Source organism: Rattus norvegicus, chromosome 1 (genome assembly GCF_036323735.1).
Source record: "Rattus norvegicus strain BN/NHsdMcwi chromosome 1, GRCr8, whole genome shotgun sequence".
Taxonomy (NCBI): Eukaryota; Metazoa; Chordata; class Mammalia; order Rodentia; family Muridae; genus Rattus; species Rattus norvegicus.
The window spans coordinates 207,851,139-207,860,956 of NC_086019.1; the positions used below are offsets into that span (position 1 = coordinate 207,851,139).

At 31.6% G+C, this 9,818-nt stretch overlaps 1 protein-coding gene across 5 annotated transcripts in view; it reads left to right on the plus strand.

Annotated features, from left to right (window-relative positions):
• The window catches only part of Kcnq1 (potassium voltage-gated channel subfamily Q member 1), a 332,940-nt gene that overhangs the window by 130,005 nt on the left and 193,117 nt on the right, over nucleotides 1-9,818 (plus strand). The window lies entirely within an intron of this gene.

Sequence of the window (9,818 nt, forward strand, 5' to 3'; positions counted from 1 at the left end):
TTTCTACTTATAAATATGTATAATATGTAAATAGCCTTGCTCCTTTCTTTGCGGTTTTGACACTATTTAATAATTGTAACAAATTCTTCCAGTTCATCACTTCCTAGCTACGGGAAATGTATATTCCATTATTTTTCTAACTGGGGAAGTTTCCAGTCATTTGCCTTGTCCATTATGTTCTGGTATGAACTCTTTAATTCCTAATTTTCTGAATGTTTTTATTTTGACATTGAATTTCACCAAATTCTTCTATATTTACTGATATAGTTATGTGGTTGGTTTGATTTGATTCAACTGAGTTGTTTTTCGTTGTTGTTGTGTGTAGATTTTTTTGTTTTGTTTTTTTTGTTTTTACTTTATGACATGATGAAAGTGGTAGACTCTCAGTGGAAACTGTACTTTCAATTTTAGTCTCTTCTTAGTTGAGAAAAGTGGTAAGTGGTATTATACTTCTTTGTGATGCTGGGAAACACCAAGTGCCAGATTCAAGTCAGCCATGAAATTGTGATTGTAAACAATAAATGGCCATAGAATACCTTATTCTTAAACTGTGGTGCTTGCTAGGGTAGGTGTGCTAAATGCAGTCTCAAATTACATTTTCAGTCAGGATGTAATCCCACAAAAATTTGAGGAGTATTTATAATATGTTATATATTCTAATAACTATTTCTTTATTCCCGATATTTTTCTTTAGCAATAGTGAATAATAATTTTTATAAGCTTCTGTATTTAGTTTAGTGGAATATTATCAAGGACATTTGGATCTATCTATAAATGGTAGCCTTATCAAGTTTTCCTTTCATGTGGCATACTCTATTGGCTTTAGAATCAAGATAATTCTAGCCTCACAGAATATATTGTAAAAGTCTCCCTCTCCTGTTGTTTGTTAGTTTTGTTCTTTTACCTTTGATGTAATTTAAGGACATCATCATATAGTACTAAGTATTTTCTCTTCTGAGAGAAAATATTTTATAAAATTGATTTTTAAAAATTTTTATGAGCATGGGTGCTTTCCCTATAAGTGTGTGTATATGTGTGTGTGTGTGTGTGTGTGTGTGTGTGTGTGTGTGTGTGTGAATATAGGTGGGTGTTGAGAACTCAATGTAGGTTCTCTAAAATAGCAGGTAATGCTCCTTAACTACTGAATAACCTCTCCAACCCTGCTCAGTATTTTTTTCACAAGGAAGTTTTATCATGGTTTCAAACATTTTACTTGTATGTCTGTTCATACTGCTTTATCTTTGCAAATCAATGTTGATAACTTTTATTTTCTGGTTTTTTGTTTTATTTTGTTTTTTTTTTTAAAGACAGAATTTCTTTGTGTAGCCTGGGCTACACTGGAATTTGCTCTGTAGACCAGGCTGGCATTGAACTCTCAGTGAGCTACCCTCCTCTAACTTCTGAGTACTGTGATTGAAGGTGTGTGCCACCACCACCACTTAGCTCTTTATGTCTTCTAAGAGTTTATATATTTTTCTCTATATTATTTCACTTATTGGTATCAGAATATCCTTCTGTAACTCCTTTTATTTTGAAAAATAAGTAATAATGTAATCACCTTCACTAGTAACAAAAACATTTAACTCTTTCTTTTTCTTTTGGTTATTCTAGGTAAGTTTTCAAAGTAATCCAACTTGTGTTTAATTGACTTATATTTAAATATCTATTTCATTTTTATGTGTATTATTTTATTTTTCTGCTAACTCTGGGCTTAGCTTGTTCTTTTTATGTAGCCCCATAAAGTGAGAAACTAGATTTTGGTTCTTTCTTTGCTTATTGTAGGCATTAATAATTATTGTTTTCCCTCAGAAATTATTTTATTACCTTTTATATTTTTTGTTATAGTACGTCTTAAATTTAGCTGTTTTTAATGCATTTTCAAATTTTTTTGGAACTACTTTAGCTCAGTGGCTAAAATGTGTGTTGTTTTATTGCCAAGTATCTATAAATGTTTTAGGATATCATATTCTGGATTCATTAAATTGTAGTTGAAAAAGAACTTTTATCTCATGAATACATTTATATCCTTATAACCTCCTAAAACATAATCTATTGTAGAGAATTTCTCATGTATACATCTGAAGATGGTATATTCTGTTTTCAAGTGTACATATTCTGTTTATGTAGGCAGTTTATAGTATTACTTAAAATTTCTGTGTCACCATTAATCTTTATGGTTGCTGTATATATTATTTTTCTTATAAAATAAATTTTACTATGTATATTTAGGGTATACAGTATGTTATAAAATAAAAGTAACACTGTTCATTTAGTATAAATTTTGAGAACAAAACAGATGTGCCACACATCTGTAATCCCAGCTTGAGAGGTGGAGGCAGGAAGATCATGAGTTTGAGGCTTTTTAAAAGCTTGAGGGAACTACATAGTAAGATCTAATTATAGTAATTGCAATGTATATTAGAGCTTTAGAATTTTTCATTTTCTGTGATCTGCTATTTTGTATCCTTTTACCTATGCTGGAAACCACATCTGTGCTAACCAGATTTATTTTATACACATATATTTTGAAAACACCTTTCCAGTTCTTTAGAATCTATACATAAATGACATGAGATAGGTTTCGTTTTCTTCCCTAGCTTTTTTCTCTTAGCACAAGGTCACCCAAATTCATCTTACTTTGTGGAAAATGACATCATTTCCATTTTGCATGACAAATAATAGTTTCACCAATAGACACTTATATTGTGTCTATATCTTGTCTATAACATGAAAATATAAATAACTTTACATGATTTTCTTTCAGCATATAATCAAAATAGAAATTGCTGTATCAATTGGTAGTTCTTTTTAACTTAGATAGGACGTTTGATTTTGCAATCTCTAATGGTTATATCAAAACATATCTCACCAACAAAGTATAAGTACAACATTTTATACATTCTCTCATTATGTGTTGGAGCACATATTCAGGTGCAGGCATGTGTGTGCCATGGCACATGTATAAAAGTCAGAGAATGGCTCTCAGGAGTTGGTTCTCTCATTCCACTGTGGATCTGAAGGACTTAACTCAGGTTATCAGGTGTGGTTTGAATGAAAATGGCTCAGAGGGAGTGGCAATATTAGGTGGTGTGGCCTTGTGGGAGAAAGTATATCACTGGGGACAGAATTTGAGGTTTCAGAAGCTCAAGGCAGGCCCAATGTCATTCTCTTGTCCTGCTGCCTGATGATCCAAATGTAAAACTCTCAGCTCCTTCTCTAGCCTAGTCTGCATGCATGCTACCATACTTTCTGCCATCATGGCTATAGACTAAAACCCTGAACTGGAAGCCAGCTACATTTAATTGTTTTTCTTTATAAAAGTCTCTTCACAACAGAAACCCTAAGACACCAGGCTTAATAGAAAGTACTTTACTTCCAATATATTTATGAATTCATATGCATATGCACATATGAATTATAAGTAAAATATATACATATTAAGTATATGTAAATATATTTACATGGTATAGATATCATGCAAATAGTTTATTCCAATACATGTATTAATTTACTGATTTTGCTGATTTTTCTTTATTGTGAAGCTTTTAAGGTTTTGTTTAGTTCAGTTTTATAGTTCTATCTGTTCTTGTGTTAAAAATGCAAAATATCAATGCCAAGAGGCTTTCCCTACATATTCTAGGCCTTACTGTGGCTTTGCATTGGGTTTTTAAAAATCTATTCTGTGTTCATTTATTTGTTTATTGGTTTATATTAAGACAAATTCTCCTATACCCCAGGCTAGCCTCAAGCTTGTTTTGTGGCCAAGAATGACTGAATTTTCTCCCTCTACCTTGTATGAGTGCTGGAATTAAAATTATAAGCCATAACATCTGAGATTTTACTTTATTTTTAGCTATTCTGAGTTGATGATGATTTTCCCAGTACCATTTATTGAAGATATAGTCCATTACCCATTGTCTCCTCTTTATACTCTTGTTAAAACCTAGCTGAATTCATGTCTTTGGATTTATTCCTAGGTTCTCTTTTCTGTTCCACTCATCAGTATCACTATTTTTATACCAATAACACATTGATGTTCTTTTTCATGGTTGCTTTGCCTATTTGGATTGTGTGTGTGTGTGTGTGTGTGTGTGTGTGTGTGTGTGTGTGTGTGTGATTTCACATGAAATGTATGGTCTCTCTATGTAGTTGGGGCTTGCTGGACTGAATTTGCTATGTAAACCATGTTGGCCTTGAGTTCACAGAAATCTGCCTGTCCCTGCCTCCTGAGATTAAAGGTGTGTGCCACGATTCCCAGCTAAGTAAATTTTTGGTGCAAGTACAAATTAGAATTTTTAAAAATCATCTGAAGAAATGGAGTTAGTTCTTTTCTATTGCCTCTTTACTAAATTCACTTACTAATACTAAATGATCTTTTTAATAATCTACAATATTTTCCACACATAGAATTAATTAATTGGCCAATATTTTTACTTCTTTCCATTATGAATAACTTTTATTTCTTTCTGTATTGACTCATTTTGTATTTTTCTTATTGCTTGAATATAAGTAGCAAGAACAGGCATTTGTACCTTGTACTCAATTTTAGAGGAAAAATTTCCATTTTCTACATTGGTTGTTAAATGAGAGATTTTCACAAGTTGCTTTTGTTTGAGGAACTTTCATTCTATACATAAACTGATACATTAATATAAAATGTTGAATTTATAGAATCTTTTTCTACATCAGTTGAAAAGATTCATGTTTTCATCAATTATTCCATATAAAAACATATATATATATATATATATATATATATATATATAATTTAACAACCCCAAGTATACCGTGAACAAATCATACATGGTTGTGATGTGTAATCTTGATGTACTATTGACTTTAGATTGCTAATTACTGAATATTAATGCAGCATTCTTTAATACCAATATTAGCCTGTGGCTTTATTTTTTGTGGTGTTGTTAGTGTTCAGCAATGAAATTATTTTTATCTTGGACTTGTCTTAGTTGGATGTTTTTAAATTATGATTTTGATATTATGGTTATATTTCTTTTTGAGTTATTCCTTTGTGAGTCATTTCTGATTTGTTGGATTTTTCTAGGAAGTATCTTTTCCTCTAAGATATCTATTTTATTACAATGTCTATAATATTCCTTTATATGGCTTTCATTTTTCAATGACTCCACTTTAGTTTTTGATCTTGTATATTCCATTTATTCTTGAGTGGTCTAAGAACAGCTTGTCTTTATCATAAGAAACCTTGGTTTAACTGTTCTTTTTCTAATATGTTTCTCCTGATCTTGATTTCCGCCCTTCTGCAAATTGAGTGCTTCTTTTCATAGTTTCTTGAGGTATTAGATTTACACACTAATTATTTGGTGTCATTCTTAACATATATAAGGAATTTGTTACTATCAGTGTCTTTTATACTCCATAGGTTTTTATAGGTGTTCAGTGTTATTCATTACAAAGTGACTTAAAATTTTCTCACTTAAAATCTACATTCATTCTGTACCTAATATTCAGAATTAAAGGTTCCAAATTTAGTGTGGGATTCTATTTTTTCCTGTAACTTAATTTTTCAGCATTGATTCTTGTATTTTCTGGGTCTATCATTTGGGCTGTGTGTGTGTGTGTGTGTGTGTGTGTGTGTGTGTGTGTGTGTGTGTGTGTTATATTTAGATAAATTTCTGTCATTATGATTATGTTAGGCCTTTACTGCAATCTTTTAATGATTGCTTTTCATTAATGTAAACTTTCTGTCTTTCTTTTGGTTATTTTATGGGACATCATTTTGTCTATTTACTTTCAACCTATTTGTGTTGTTTGACCAAAATTGTCTTATGCACATATAAAGTGCATTTTAAAAACTCCTGTCAATTTCAGTTTTTTCATGAGTTTAGTATATAGTTTATAGATGACAGGAAATAACTACCATTTTCCAAACATTTTATCATATTTACATACATTTTTGTCCTTCTATTATGTTTTTAATGTTTATTTTAATGTACTTTCATAATAATTTGCCATTATAATACTCTACACAATTATCTGTTTTGAAGACTATATTTTTTGATAAATTTTAGGTTCATGTCAAAATTGAGGAAGACTTATGACATATCACCTGCCCCTACACATTCACTACTTTGCATGTTATCAAACGGAACAATTGTTACAGTGAATGAGAATACATTTACACTTGATTATCAACCAAAATCCATGGTTGACATTAGGGTTCACTTTCATCTCTACAAACGGATAATGTACATCTGCAGTACAGTATACAGATCGATTAATATATTTCTACTGCATTAAAATTCTCTTTATCCTCCCTATCCATCTTTTACTCCCCTCATTTCCTGGCACCCACTGAACATTTCACCATAGGTTTGCCTTTACTAGAATGGCTTCTATTTGGAATCTTAAGGTACATAGTCTCTCCAGATTGCCTTTATTTCACATAGCAATAAGTATTTAAGTTTACTTTGTCTTTTCATGGGTTAATAGATTGTTTCTTTTTAATTGTAACATTCCATTATTCTTACATAGCTCTTTTCACATCAGTATTTATATACCAAAGGACATCTTGGTTGCCTCCAACTCTTGGCAATATTGAATTAAGCTCTACTATCCATTTTTATGTTTCTGTGTGAACAAAAATTTCCATCTCCTTTGAGAAAATACCAAAGATTTGACTGTTCAAATGCATATTAAAAGTATATTTTGTTTCATAAGAGAGCAACACAGTGTATTCCAAAATCAGCAATAGAGTTAAATTTTCAGCTTCACTTCTATAGAATATTTGTGATGTCCATGTTCTAAATTTGAAACATTCTAAAAGGGATATAGAGAATCTTGGTTTTATTTTCACTCACGTTTTCCTAATGACATGTGACGTCAAGTATATTTCCATATGTATATTTGCCATTTTAATTAGATGACTGATCAGTTTTTCTTTATCAAATTGTTTTCTCATTGCTAAAATTTAAAAGATTCTTTGCATATTTTGGAAAGTCTTTTGTTAATTTTGGTAAAAATTTCTTCCATCCTGTTATGTGGCTATTCATGTTTTGCAGAGCTCTACTTTTTATTTTTAATTAAAGTCTTGTTTATTTATTCTTTCTTTCATGGAAAAGGCCTTTAAAGTTGTATCTACAACATCATCAACTAACTAGAAGTTGTCATCAACAAACTACATAATCTACAATTTTTTCTTTTATTCTGCTAGACCTTTGCTTGGTTTTGAATTCCATTTTTCCATGAAGATACATTTTATATAAAAGTTACCATCTAAAACTCTTCAGTAGTGAATGTATACTCACTACCTTGAGTGCTATCTCCAAAATTCTTCACTTAGAGATGTAAAATTCTCTATTGCAAAATAGTTTTCTATTCTCTCCCTCTTTCAAGAAAACTGCTTTTTTTCTGCTTCAGTAATTTTAACATTAAATAATCCACAAAGAAAGAATAGGTTTGCCTTTTTGCAATATATTTCACTATACACATCTTTCACTTTCACCTACATTATAACATGCTTCTGAACTGCTTTTTTGTTTGAAATTTTTAATTAACATATGTTGATCATACATTTTAAGGGGGCTTTCTAGTATTAGCATATTTAACTTAGTTGAATCTATCTTCCCCATTACATCTACTATCAAACTTCTCATAATCATTAATCTATAATAATCTGCATATTTCTATAGCCTAAACATATAAGAGAAAATTGCAAAAACTTGTCCGTGTCTAGCTTATTTCTATTTATTTTTATGCAATAGAAAAAATTATTTTTCTTGGGGTTGGGGATTTAGCTCAGTGGTAGAGTGCTTGCCTAGGAAGCGCAAGGCCCTGGGTTCGGTCCCCAGCTCCGAAAAAAAAAAAAAAAAAGAACCAAAAAAAATTTATTTTTCTTTATAACTGAATAATTTTGTATTGTGCAAATATACCTTTACATATTCAATTGTTGAGAGGCACCAAAGCTGGTTTCACATCTAAGTTATTGAGAATTGTATATTATTGTACAAATCTTTCTCTGATATTCAGAATTTTCTGTATAACTTATTTACATAACTAGACTAATATCAGCTACTCTTTTGGTTGTTGGGGGGGTTGGAATTCTTTATTTTCTCAATAATGGCTATACTAACTTACATCTCTAACAGTGTTTAAGAAATTTCTTGCTCCACATTTTACAGACATGTTAATTTTTGTTCCTACATTTCTTTTTATATTTTAATATTGTTTATGAGAAAAAGTCTCAATATTGTACTTTAGCTGACATTGAATCCATGATCCTTCTGTCTCAGTCACCTTAATTTCTTGAATTACCCGAACATGACACTCGTCAGCTTTGTTTTATTGTTGTAAGCCATTCTATGTTGGGTTAGATGGTATCTTATACTTTTGATTTACATCTCCTTCATGGCTAGTAGTATTATTTTTACATGAAGTTGTGACCACTAATATTTTTTCTGTCTAGAACATTTACCAAATTTAAGTTGGATTATATTTTAAGTATGTTTTAATTATTATGTAACTGGGATATCAGCTCTTTCAGCTGGTAAATACTTTCTAAAATTATTTATTTTAAAGTCCATAAGCATTAATGATACCAAACAAGGTGAGATGAATCCTCTGTGGTAAACTATATGACAGGGCTTCCTAAAGGACAATCCTTGCACTACCATACTTTGAAACCTGGCGGATTCAAGGCATAATGTTGATGAGCTGCAAATGTTATTCATCTGTCTGGTGCAAAAGATGTAGGAAACATGACCAAGAATGGTGTCATAAAGCTCTTGTATGCTAAGTGTGAGCTAAATGAGAGCAAGATACAACCACTAGTGGATTCTGGGCTGATTTGTTGCCTGTAAGGCAAATGGTAATGAACTGAAAACAAATGAGACAAGGAGAAGCTCTGAATCTGAAACAAGGTGATGGAGATACTGGTAAGATCAACATTCACTGAATGTTGAGGTTGAAGAGGGTTCTGGGCAATCTCAGGATTTAGATATCCAGGAATAGTGGTTGGTACTGCTATTCACCCACAGGAATACAGAGTAGACATTGATAAGCTTCTTGGAAGGGATCCAAGCATTTTTAGTAAGAAAGACTGGGAAGAGGGAAACAAGAGAATTTAAGAGGCAGTTCAGAGTATGTCAGTTAACTGAACAGTCTCCATGGTGTCTGGAAAATGGGGCAGAAATGAACCCTTTAAACTGTAACAAAATAATTGCTCTGGACTACAAGTCAGACTCAAAAAGATTCTCATGTATTTTAGTCAAGGTTTTTTATGTACTCTAAGCTTTAAACTCACAATCCCCTTCCTTGACCATCACATGTACTGAGCCCCACTTTTTTCCATTCATTCAGGTGCCTCTGTTCTGATAATTGTTGCCTATTCTGTGCAGAAACTTTTCTATTTAATGTAAATTTCTTAATTAATGTCAATTTTTGTTTGCTTCCTTGAATTTGGAACCCTTATCCAGAAAATCATTGCCTGTGACTCATGTTTTCTTGTAGTGGCTTCTGATTCAGATTTTCATGTTTTTTTCTTTAGATCTCGGATCCACTTAAAGTTGATTTTTATACAAGAGGAAACATGAATAAAATTTCAGTGTTTCACACATGCAGATCTGTTTTCCAGAGAAGACTGTTGAAAGGGCTATCTAATCTAGAATGCACAATTGGCACTTTGATCAAGAATTAGTTTGCTGTAGGCTTTGTATAGGCTTTTTTCCCTGAAATGTGTACACTCTTTCATTGGTCTGTGTCTGAACATATAACCACCATATTGTTCTTGTTTCTAAAACCTGGGAGTGGAGCTTGCAGTCAGGTGATACCTCTAGCTTTATATTGTT